At 37.5% G+C, this 10,492-nt stretch overlaps 1 protein-coding gene across 1 annotated transcript in view; it reads left to right on the plus strand.

Annotated features, from left to right (window-relative positions):
* The window catches only part of CNTN5 (contactin 5), a 321,942-nt gene that overhangs the window by 279,683 nt on the left and 31,767 nt on the right, over positions 1-10,492 (plus strand). The gene's annotated exons all lie outside the window — the stretch shown is intronic.

Genomic DNA, 10,492 nt, shown 5'->3' on the forward strand with positions numbered 1-10,492 from the left:
TAGAAGGACATGTCTGATCTTTGATGTTGTATAAGAAAGGAGGAATGTAAAAGGCGATTTAACCACCATTAGGAAAAAGGTCATAATATTCCAAAATATATCTGAAGGTAAGGAATTAGTAGTGAAAATATGCTATCAGTGAAATATCTGTCCTCTCATCCTCGATTTAAATTATTTGCCACTTTTGTGTTAGGAATGATAGTAAATTGATTGAAAGCATATAAAACCAACTTTCCTTAATTCCCCCGTAAAGTACCCATGAAACCATCAGAAAAGACAATCCTCACTGCAATCACAGTGAGTGGTATAAAACAAAGTCATCAGAGTGTTTCTAGGTTTTTCTTTCCTTTCATCTTTGTGCAGTGACCCAGCCTCAAAATCCCATTTTCCAGGTTCAAGCAAGCAATGAAATAGCCTCCAAACCTTTATCTTTTCTTCAGCAAAGCAACTGCACTCATACATATGAAGCTCTGGTTTTCAGCCCAAACCTGGGTAGATTTCTTTAGGTTGTTTGAAAATATGAGTAGATGCTTATACCGACAACCAATAATCTGGCATCTCCCTGCACAGCATAGACTACTGGTCTGGGAGATAAAGTCTAGAAATGAATGTCTCACCATTCAAATAATCCTTAAACTCATTTTTAGAACAGTTGAAGATCAGTCAGATAAGATACAAAGGTGATTAGACTGAAGAAAAATCTTTGAAAGAAGAGAACATATCATAGAAGAAAAACCTTTGAAAGAAGGAAACAAATGGTTAGCTTTAGTATGAATTCCTTTTCCTAGAAAAGATTTTCGTGTAAATCAGAAGAAAAATTTTAAATATATAGTTTTAGATCTCAATGAGATAAACAAGAATAGTTATTTTATATTTAAAGAGCAACTCAGAGTAGGAAGAAAATCAAAATCAAAGTAAGTAAAATATTCATTGGAAGCAGTAAGATGTAAACTTGAACTGCTAACTATTCAAACCAATGCTTCAGAGTACAAACTTGAGAAATAATTCTAGAATGCAAAGTAAATCAACAATAAAATTTTATTTTAAAATCTGAGAGAAAATGGTAGATATGAAGAACAGAATAGATTTGGATCGTACATAATAGGATCTGCAAAGAAGACAGAATATATGGAACAAAATGAGTAACAAAAAAAAGTGAACAAAAATTCAAAAACAAAGCACCCAGGAAAAAATTCCAACATTTAAGATAGAGAAATTCCAATGTGTCAAGAAATATTAAAATCTTAACAGCCCCATCTTTGTCACTCCCATACTAATCCATCACCAAAGACTGTTGATTTTATCTTCTAAATATTTCTTGGTCCACACACATCCCTATATCCAATGCCATCCCCTTAGTTTAAGCTATCCTCATTTCTGACCGAGACTCCAGCAGCGTCTCCTAAAAGCTCTTGCTGCATCTACATTAACCTGTTTCCAATCTGCCCTTCATATTTCAACTGTTTATTCAGTAAGACAAATTATCGAGTGTCTCCATGTGCTACTATAAAGCAATCATGAATACATTAGGATAATTTCATGTGATAATTGTAATAATAATTATAATAAAAATTAAAATGATGTGAGAGAGAGTGACTAAGGGAGGGGTGGTTTCTTTAAAGAAATGGCCAAGGAGGCTTCTTGGTTAAGCTGAAACCTATCTGAAAAGAAGGAGATAGCCATGTGGAGAACTGTGAAAAGAGCTTTCAGTCACTGGCCACCAAAAGCTCAAAAACTCTGAATTGAGAATGTGATTGAATGTTTGAGGCTCATTCTGCTAGAAGGCAGTGGACAAAGTGAGGTGAGACATAAGATGAGGTTGCAGAAGTATAGAGACTATATCAGGTAAAGTCTTGCAAGCCATGGTGAGAAGTTTGGAATTTATTCTAAGTGCAAAAGGAAGCCTTTTCAACAAAGGAAGTTTTTAAAAAAAGAAGGATCTAATTTGTACAGTTTAAAATGAAAACTAACTTGATACTGCTGTATCTCTTCAAAACACAAACCTAATGGTGCCACATACACACTCCCAAACTCACCCTGCTTAAAAGCATTCCATGTGTTACACTTGCACATAGGACATTTTTGGTTTTTACTAATCCTAGCTCCTTAACACGGCCAACTACAAGATCTGGCTCCATCTATGACTCTAGCATCAAGTGCACCACACACGGATCACCTGCCACATCTGCCTAACTGCACTGTCTTCAGCCCCACATCCCCCTCTTTCCAGACTGCACACAGGATGCCTCTGCCTTCCCTCTCCCTTTGCCTGCTGAACTCCTAATCATCTCTCAGCCTTCAGTGTAACTCTCTCTGCCTTAGTGAAGACTTCCCTGACTAGCCCCTGCCCACTGAGTCCTATCCCTCAAGTTAGATCTGTATCAATATGTAGCTTCCCATAAACCTCTGGTCAAAACCCCAGTTTTACATTTGGGTGTGTGATCATTTATTCAATATGGCCCTACGTAGACTGTAACTCCAAGAGGGCAGGGACTTCATCTATTTTGATTCATCATTGATTCTCAGTTGGCCCTAGGCACACTGTTTGGTAAATAATACATATTCAAAAAATATTTTCGAAAGGACAGTTGAATTAACAAGTTTTTAGAACTCAAGAGCTGGTAAAATATCAAATTTCAATATGCATTTTGATTTTTTAAAAATAAAACTGATTAACGGAAAGACAAAATTTGATTATTAAAAAATAAAACCAATTAGTAGAAAGACAAAATTACTCTCAAAGATGCAAAAATCAAAAGATTTTTCTTCTACATTTAATAAAAGCAGAAAATAGAGTGGTGTGTATTAAATGCAGGGAGTACAATGTTGAGTTAGCAGTGATCATGGAGTACAATTAAAGATATAGAAATAACTGAATATAAGTGCTAAGAATTGTATTTTTAAAACCCAACAAGTAGGCCAGGCATGATAGCTCACACCTGCAATCCCAACACTTTGGGAGGCCAAGGGAGTAGGGTCGTTTAAGGCCGGGAGTTCTAGACCATCCTAGGCAACATAGCAAGACCATGTCTCTACCAAAAAATTTTAAAAATTAGCTGGATGTGTTTGTGCACACGTGTAGTCCTACCTACTAGGGTGGCTGAGGTGGGACAATCTCTTCAGCCTAAGAGATCCAGGCTGCAGTGAGCTCGGATCATGCCACTGCACTCCAGCCTAGGACTAATATAGGACTAATAAAATGAGACCTTGTATTAGTCTCTTCTTGCATTGCTATGAAGAACTACCTGAGACTGGGTAATTTATAAAGAAAAAAGATTTAATTTACTCATATTTCCACATGTTGTACAGGAATAATGGCTGGGGAGACTTCAGGAAACTTACAATGATGGCAAGAAGGCAAAGGGGAAACAGGAACATCTTACATAGCCGGAGGAGGAAGAGACAGGTGCGAGGTGCCACACACTTTTAAGCACCATCTCCTAAAAACTTATTCACTATCGTAAGAACAGCAGGGGGAAAATCTGTCCCCATGATCTAATCAACTCCTACCAAGCCTCACCTTAAAATTGGGGATTACAATTTTATATGAGATTTGGATGGGGACACAAATCCAAACCATATCAGACCTTGCTAAAAAAAAAAAAAAAACCTGAAGATGGCAGATAGGAGGCAGGACTAGCTTGCAGCTCCTATTCAGACAGACAGAGCAGCATGTGAACTTTTGCTCCAAGAACTACCACAGGAACATACCAGTAAAGCTGAGAGAATCTGCAGTCCCTTTGAAAGAACTGGATCGCCACTGAAAGCTCCCTGAGATGCTAAAAAACTGTGAGTCTTCTTGCTTTTTCAATGGGGAGGCATGTGGTCTGGGACAAGTTCTCAGCTTCTGTCACTGGCTGCCTGGAAGTAAACTCAGTGCTGTTGGATGGGGGCATGGTGGGAGTGAGACCAGCCTTTAGGACTACAGAGCAGGTTGAGGCTTGTTACTGCTGGCTTTTCCCCATTTCCCTGCTGACCTGTATGACCCAGCAGAGGCAGCCATAATCCCCTTGGGACTATAACTCTATTGGACAGGGAACCAATAGAGAACCATAGAGAACACCACAGCAAGCCCCACCCAAAGAGAGGCTGAGCTCAGAAACGGCTATCCCTGCCCCCACCAGGTGGTCTTTCCCTACCCACCCTGGTAGCCAAAGACAAAGGTCATAATTTCTTGGGAGCTCTATGGCCCTGGCCACTGCCTGAGAAACCTGAATACTTAACTAGGTGTCGTTAGGGCAAGTTTGCATCCTCCCTATAGGATTGAAGCTGTGTGCTCTTGAAAGCCCCACAACCTTGCTGGATGCCAACCAACCCCAAAACAGCACACTAAACAAAAACACAACCAAGGACCTTCACAGAGTCCACTTCACTCCCCAACTGACTCCACCGGAGCAGGTGCTGGTGTCAAGGCTGCAAGACCTGAAGATGAATCACATCACAGGACTCTTTGCAAACAGTCTCCAGTACCAGCCAGAATGCCAGTAGCCCTGCTGGGTGGCTGGACCCAGAAGAGCAAAAACATTAACTACAGATCAGCTCTCAGGAAACCCTATTGCTAGGGAAAGGGAGAGAACACCACATCAAGGGAGCACCCCATGGGACAAAAGAATTTGAATAGCAACCTTTAATCCCAGATCTTCCCTCTAACATAGTCTACCCAAATGAGAAGGAACCAGAAAAACAATTCTGGTAATATGACAAAACAAGGTTCTTTAACACCCCCGAAAGATCATACAGGCTCACCAGCAATGGATCCAAACCAAGATGAAATCTCTGAATTGCCAGAAAAAGAATTCAGAAGGTCAATTATTAAGATAATCAAGGAGGCACCAGAGAAAGGTGAAGTCCAACTTAAAGTATTCAAAAACATGATACAGAATATGAAGGGGAAATTCTTCAGTGAAATACACAGGATAGATAAAAAACAATCACAACTTCTGGAAATCAAGGACACACTTAGAAAAATGCAAAATGCACTGGAAAATCTCAGCAATAGAAGCAAAAAGCAGAGGAAAGAACTTCAGAGCTCAAAGACAAGGCTTTTGAATTGACTCAATTCTTCAAAGATAAATAGAAAAGAATTTTTAAAATGAACAAAGCCTTCAAGAAGTTTGGGACTGTGTTAAATGACTAAACCTAAGAATAATTGGTGTTACTGAGGAAGAAGAGAAATCTAAAAGTTTGGAAAATGTATTTGAGGAAATAAACAAAGATAACTTCTCCAGCATTCCTAGAGACCTAGACATCCAAATAGAAGAAATTCAAAGAACACCTGGGAAATTCATCGCAAAAAGATCATCACCTAGGCACATAGTCATCATGTTATCTAAAATCAAGACTAAGGAAAGAATTTTAGGAGCTATGAGGCAAAAACATCAGGTGACCTATAATGGAAAACCTATCAGAGCAACAGCAAATTTATTAGCAGAAACTTTACAAGCTAGAAGGAATCAGGGTCCTATTTTTAGCCTCCTTAAACAAAACAATTATCCCCCAAGAATGTCATATCCAGTGAAACCAAGCTTCATAAACAAAGGAAAGATACAGTCTTTTCCAGAAAAATAAACGCTGAGAGAATTCACCACTACCAAGCCAGCCCTATAATAACTGCTAAAAGGAGCTCTAAATCTTGAAACAAATTTTCAAAATATACCAAAATAGAACCTCCTCAAAGCACAAATCTCATGGGACCTGTAAAACATTAACACAATAGGAACAAAAAACAAGGTATTCAGGCAACAAATAGCATGATGAATAGAATAGTACCTCATCTCTCAATACTAACATTGAATGTAAAAGGCCTAAATGCTCCACTTAAAAGATACAGAATGGCAGAATAGATAAAAATTCACCAACCAAGTTTCTGCTGTCTTCAGGAGACTGTCTAACACATAAGGACTCACATAAACTTAAGGTAAAAAGATGGAAAAAGATATTCAATGCAAATGGATATCAAAAGCGAGCAGGAGTAGATATTCTTATATCAGACAAAACAAACTTTAAAGCAACAGCAGTTAAAAAAGACAAAGAGGGACATTATTTAATGATAAAAGGACTAGTCCAACAGGAAAATATCATAATTCTAAATGTATATACACCTAACATTGGAGCTTCCAAGTTTATAAAACAATTAATACTAGACCTAAGGAATGAGACACATGACAACACAATAATAGTGGGAGACTGTAATACTCCACTGACAGCAATAGATAGGTCAAGACAGAAAGTCAACATAGAAACAATGGACTTAAACGACACCCTAGAACAAATGGACTTAACAGATATTTACAGAACATTCTACCCAACAACTGCAGAACATACATTCTATACATCAGCACATGGAACATTCTCCAAGACAGACCATATGATAGGCCACAAAACAAGTCTCAGTAAATTTAAGAAAATCAAAATTATATCAAGTAGTCTCTCAGACCACAGTGGAATAAAATTGGGGATCAATTCAAAAAGGAATCCTCAAAACCATGCAAATACATGGAAATCAAAAAACCTGCTCCTCAATGATCATCGGGTCAACAATGAAATCAAGATGGAAATTTAAAAATTCTTTGAACTAAATGATAATAGTGACACAACCTATCAAAACCTCTGAGATACAAAAAAAGCTAAGAGATAAGAAGAAAGTTCACAGTAGTAAATGACTAGATTAAAAAGTCTGAAAGAGCACAAATAGACAAGCTAAGGTCACACCACATAGAACTGAAGAAACAAAAAAATCCAAACCCACAGCCAGGAGAAGAAAAGAATTAACAAAGACAAAAGAAGAACTAAATAAAATTGAAACAAAAAACAGAAAAATACAAAAGATAAATGAAACAAAAAGCTGGTTCTTTGAAAATATAAGTAAAATTGATAGACCATTAGCATGATTAAACAAGAAAATAAGAGAGAAGATCCAAATAAGCACAGTTAGAAACAAAACAGGAGATATTACAACTGATACCACAGAAATACAAAATACCATTCAAGGCTATGATGAACACCTTTACTTGCATAAGCTAGAAAATCCAGAGGAGATGGATAAATTCCTGGAAATATACAATGCTCCTAGATTAAACCAAGAAACATAGAATCTCTGAACAGACCAATAATGAGCAGTGAGATTAAAATGATTATTTTAAAATTGCCAACAAAAAAAAGTCCAGGATCACATGGATTGACAGATGAATTCTATCAGACATTCAAATAAGAATTGGTACCAATCCTACTGCCACTATACCAAAAGATAGAGAAAGAGGGAATCCTCCCTAAATCATTCAATGAAGCCAGTATCACCCTAATATGAAAACCAGGAAACGACATAACAAAAATAGAAAACTACAGACCAATATCCCTGATGAACATAGATGCAAAAATCCTTATGTCAGAAAGATAATCCACCATGATCAAGTGGGTTTCATACCAGGGATGCAGGGATGGTTTAATATGTAAGTCAGTAAATGTGATATACCACATAAGCAGAATTAAAAATCACATAATCATCTCAATAGACACAGAAAAAGCATTTGACAAAATCCAGCATCTCTTTATGATTGAAACCAACAAAATTGGCATGGAAGGGAATACTTCAAGGTAATAAAACCCAGCTATGACAAACCCACAGCCAATATTATGAATGGGGAAAACTTGAAAGCATTTACCCTGAGAACTGGAACAAGGCAAGGATGCTCACGTTCACCACTTCTATTCAACATAGTACTGGACGTTCTACCCAGAGCAATCAGACAACAGAAAGAAATAAAGGGCATCCAAATTGGTAAAGAGGAAGTCAAACTATCACTGTTTGCTGATTATATGATTGTATACATGAAAACACTAAAGACTCATCCAAAAAGCTCCTGGCACTGATAAATGAATTCAGCAAAGTTTCAGCAAACAAAATTAATATACACAAATCAATAGCTCTGCTATATACCAACAGCGACCAACCTGAGAATCAAATCAAGAACTCAATCCCTTTTATGGTAGCTGCAAAAAAAAAAAAAAATACTTAGGATTATACCTAACCAAGTCTGTGGAAGACCTCTACAAGGAAAACTACAAAACACTGCTGAAGGAAATCGTAGACGACGCAAATTGAAACACATCATGCTCATGGATGGGTCGAATCAATATTGTCAAAATGACCATACTGCCAAAAGCAATCTAGCCATTCAATGCAATTTCCATCAAAATACCACCATCATTCTTCACTGAACTAGGAAAAAAAAATTCCTAAAACCCACGTGGAACCAAAAAAGAGCCCATGTAGCCAGAGCAAGACTAAGCAAAAAGAACAAATCTGGAGGCATCACACTGCCTCACTTCAAACTGTACTATAAGACCATAGTCACCCAAACAGCACAGTACTGGTATAAAAATAGGCTCACAGACCAATGAAACAGGATAGAGAACCCAGAAATAAAGCCAAATACAGCCAACTGATCTTTGACAAATCAAACAAAACTATAAAGTGAGAAAGGACAGCCAATTCAACAAATGGTGCTAGGATAATTGGCTAGCCACATGTTGAAAATGAAACTGGATCCTCATCTCTCACCTTATACAAAAATCAACTCAAGATGGATCAAAGACTTAAATCTAAGACCTGAAACCATAAAGATTCTAGAATATCACATCAGAAAAACCCATGTAAACACTGACTTAGGTAAAGACTTCATGACCAAGAAACCAAAAGCAAATGCAATAAAAACAAAGATAAATAGATGGGACTTAATTAAACTAAAAAGCTTCTGCACAGCAATAGAAATAATCAGCAGATTAACAGACAACCCACAGAGTGGGAGAGAATCTTCACAATCTATACATCCAGCAAAGGACTAATACCAGAATCTACAAAATACTCAAACAACTCAGCAAGAAAAAAATACACAATCCCATCAAAAAGTGGGCAAAGAACATGAATAATTCTCAAAAGAAGATATGCAAACTGCCAGCAAGCATATGGAAAAATATTCAACATCACTAATGATCAGGGAAATACCAATCAAAACCACAATGTGATACCACCTCGCTCCTGCAACAATGACCATAATCAAAAAATCAAAACATAATAGATGTTGGCATGGATGTGGTGACAAAGTTACACTTTTACACTGTTGGTGGGAATGTAAACTAGTACAACCACTATGGAAAACAGTGTGGAGATTCCTTAAAGTACTAAAAGTAGATCTACCATTTGATCCAGCTACCCCACTACTAGGTATCTAACCAGAGGAAAGGAAGTCATGATATGAAAAAGATACTTGCACATACATGTTTATAGCAGCACAATTAGCAATTGCAAAAATATGAAACCAGCCCAAATGCCAATCGATCAATGAGTGGATAAAGAGAATGTGGTATATACACTGTGGAATACTACTCAGCCATTAAAAAAAAAAAAAGAATGAAATAATGGCTTCACAGCAACCTTGGTGAAATTGTAGACTATTATTCTAAGTGAAGTACCTCAGGAATGGAAAACCAAACATTGTATGTTCTCACTCATGTATGAACTAAGCTATGAGGACGCAGAGTTGTAAGAATGATACATTAGACTTTGGGGATTCAGAGGGAATGGTAGGGGGTGACAAGGGATTAAAGTTCTCACACTGGGTACACTATACACTGCTTGGGTGATAGGTGCACCAAAATCTCAGAAATCACCACTAAAGAACGTATCTATATAATCAAACAGCACTGGTTCCCAAAAAACCTATTGAAGTAAAAAAAATGGAAAACTAAAAATTAGAATTTTTTTTTAAAACCTGACAAGTAAAAAAAAAAATAAAAAGTTGATAAGATGATGTGTTGTGCATGTGTAGTGGTCAGGGAGATATGGAGATCTCTGTATCTTCCTTTCAATTTTGCTGTGACTCTAAAATGGCTCCAAAAAAAAATATTTTAAGAAGCATGAAAAATTGGATAGGCAAAGACAAAATCGTAGGAAGAACTAATCAATGGTTTTATATGAGTGAATGAAAATTTAAAAGTAGGGGAAAGTTCACAACTCACCCAGTAATCAACAGCTGCATATGGCAGAACTCATGAGTTTTAGATTTCATAACCTCATGAAACTGCATTGTGCGACATGATTATCATAGAATCATCACACCAGAAAATCAAATATACTATATGCACAGTTAAAATAATTATTATCTTGGAGAATCAGCTTTGGAAAAAATGGAGTGTCTACTAAGAAGAACCATCCTTGGTCGGGCATGGTGGCTCACACCTGTCCAGCACTTTGGGAAGCCGAGGCAGGCGGATCACTTGAGGTCAGGAGTTTAAGACCAGCCTGGCCAACACGGTGAACCTCATCTCTACTAAAACTACAAAAATTAGCCGAGCATGGCGGCAGGCACCTGTAATCCCAGCTACTCGGGAGGCTGAAGCAGGAGAATTACTTGAACCCAGGAGCTGGAGGTTGCAGTGAGTTGAGATTGTGCCATTACATTCCAGCCTGGGCAATAGAGTGAGACTCTGTTTC

The sequence above is a fragment of the Mandrillus leucophaeus genome, unplaced genomic scaffold (assembly GCF_000951045.1).
Source record: "Mandrillus leucophaeus isolate KB7577 unplaced genomic scaffold, Mleu.le_1.0 Scaffold1059, whole genome shotgun sequence".
Classification (NCBI taxonomy): domain Eukaryota; kingdom Metazoa; phylum Chordata; class Mammalia; order Primates; family Cercopithecidae; genus Mandrillus; species Mandrillus leucophaeus.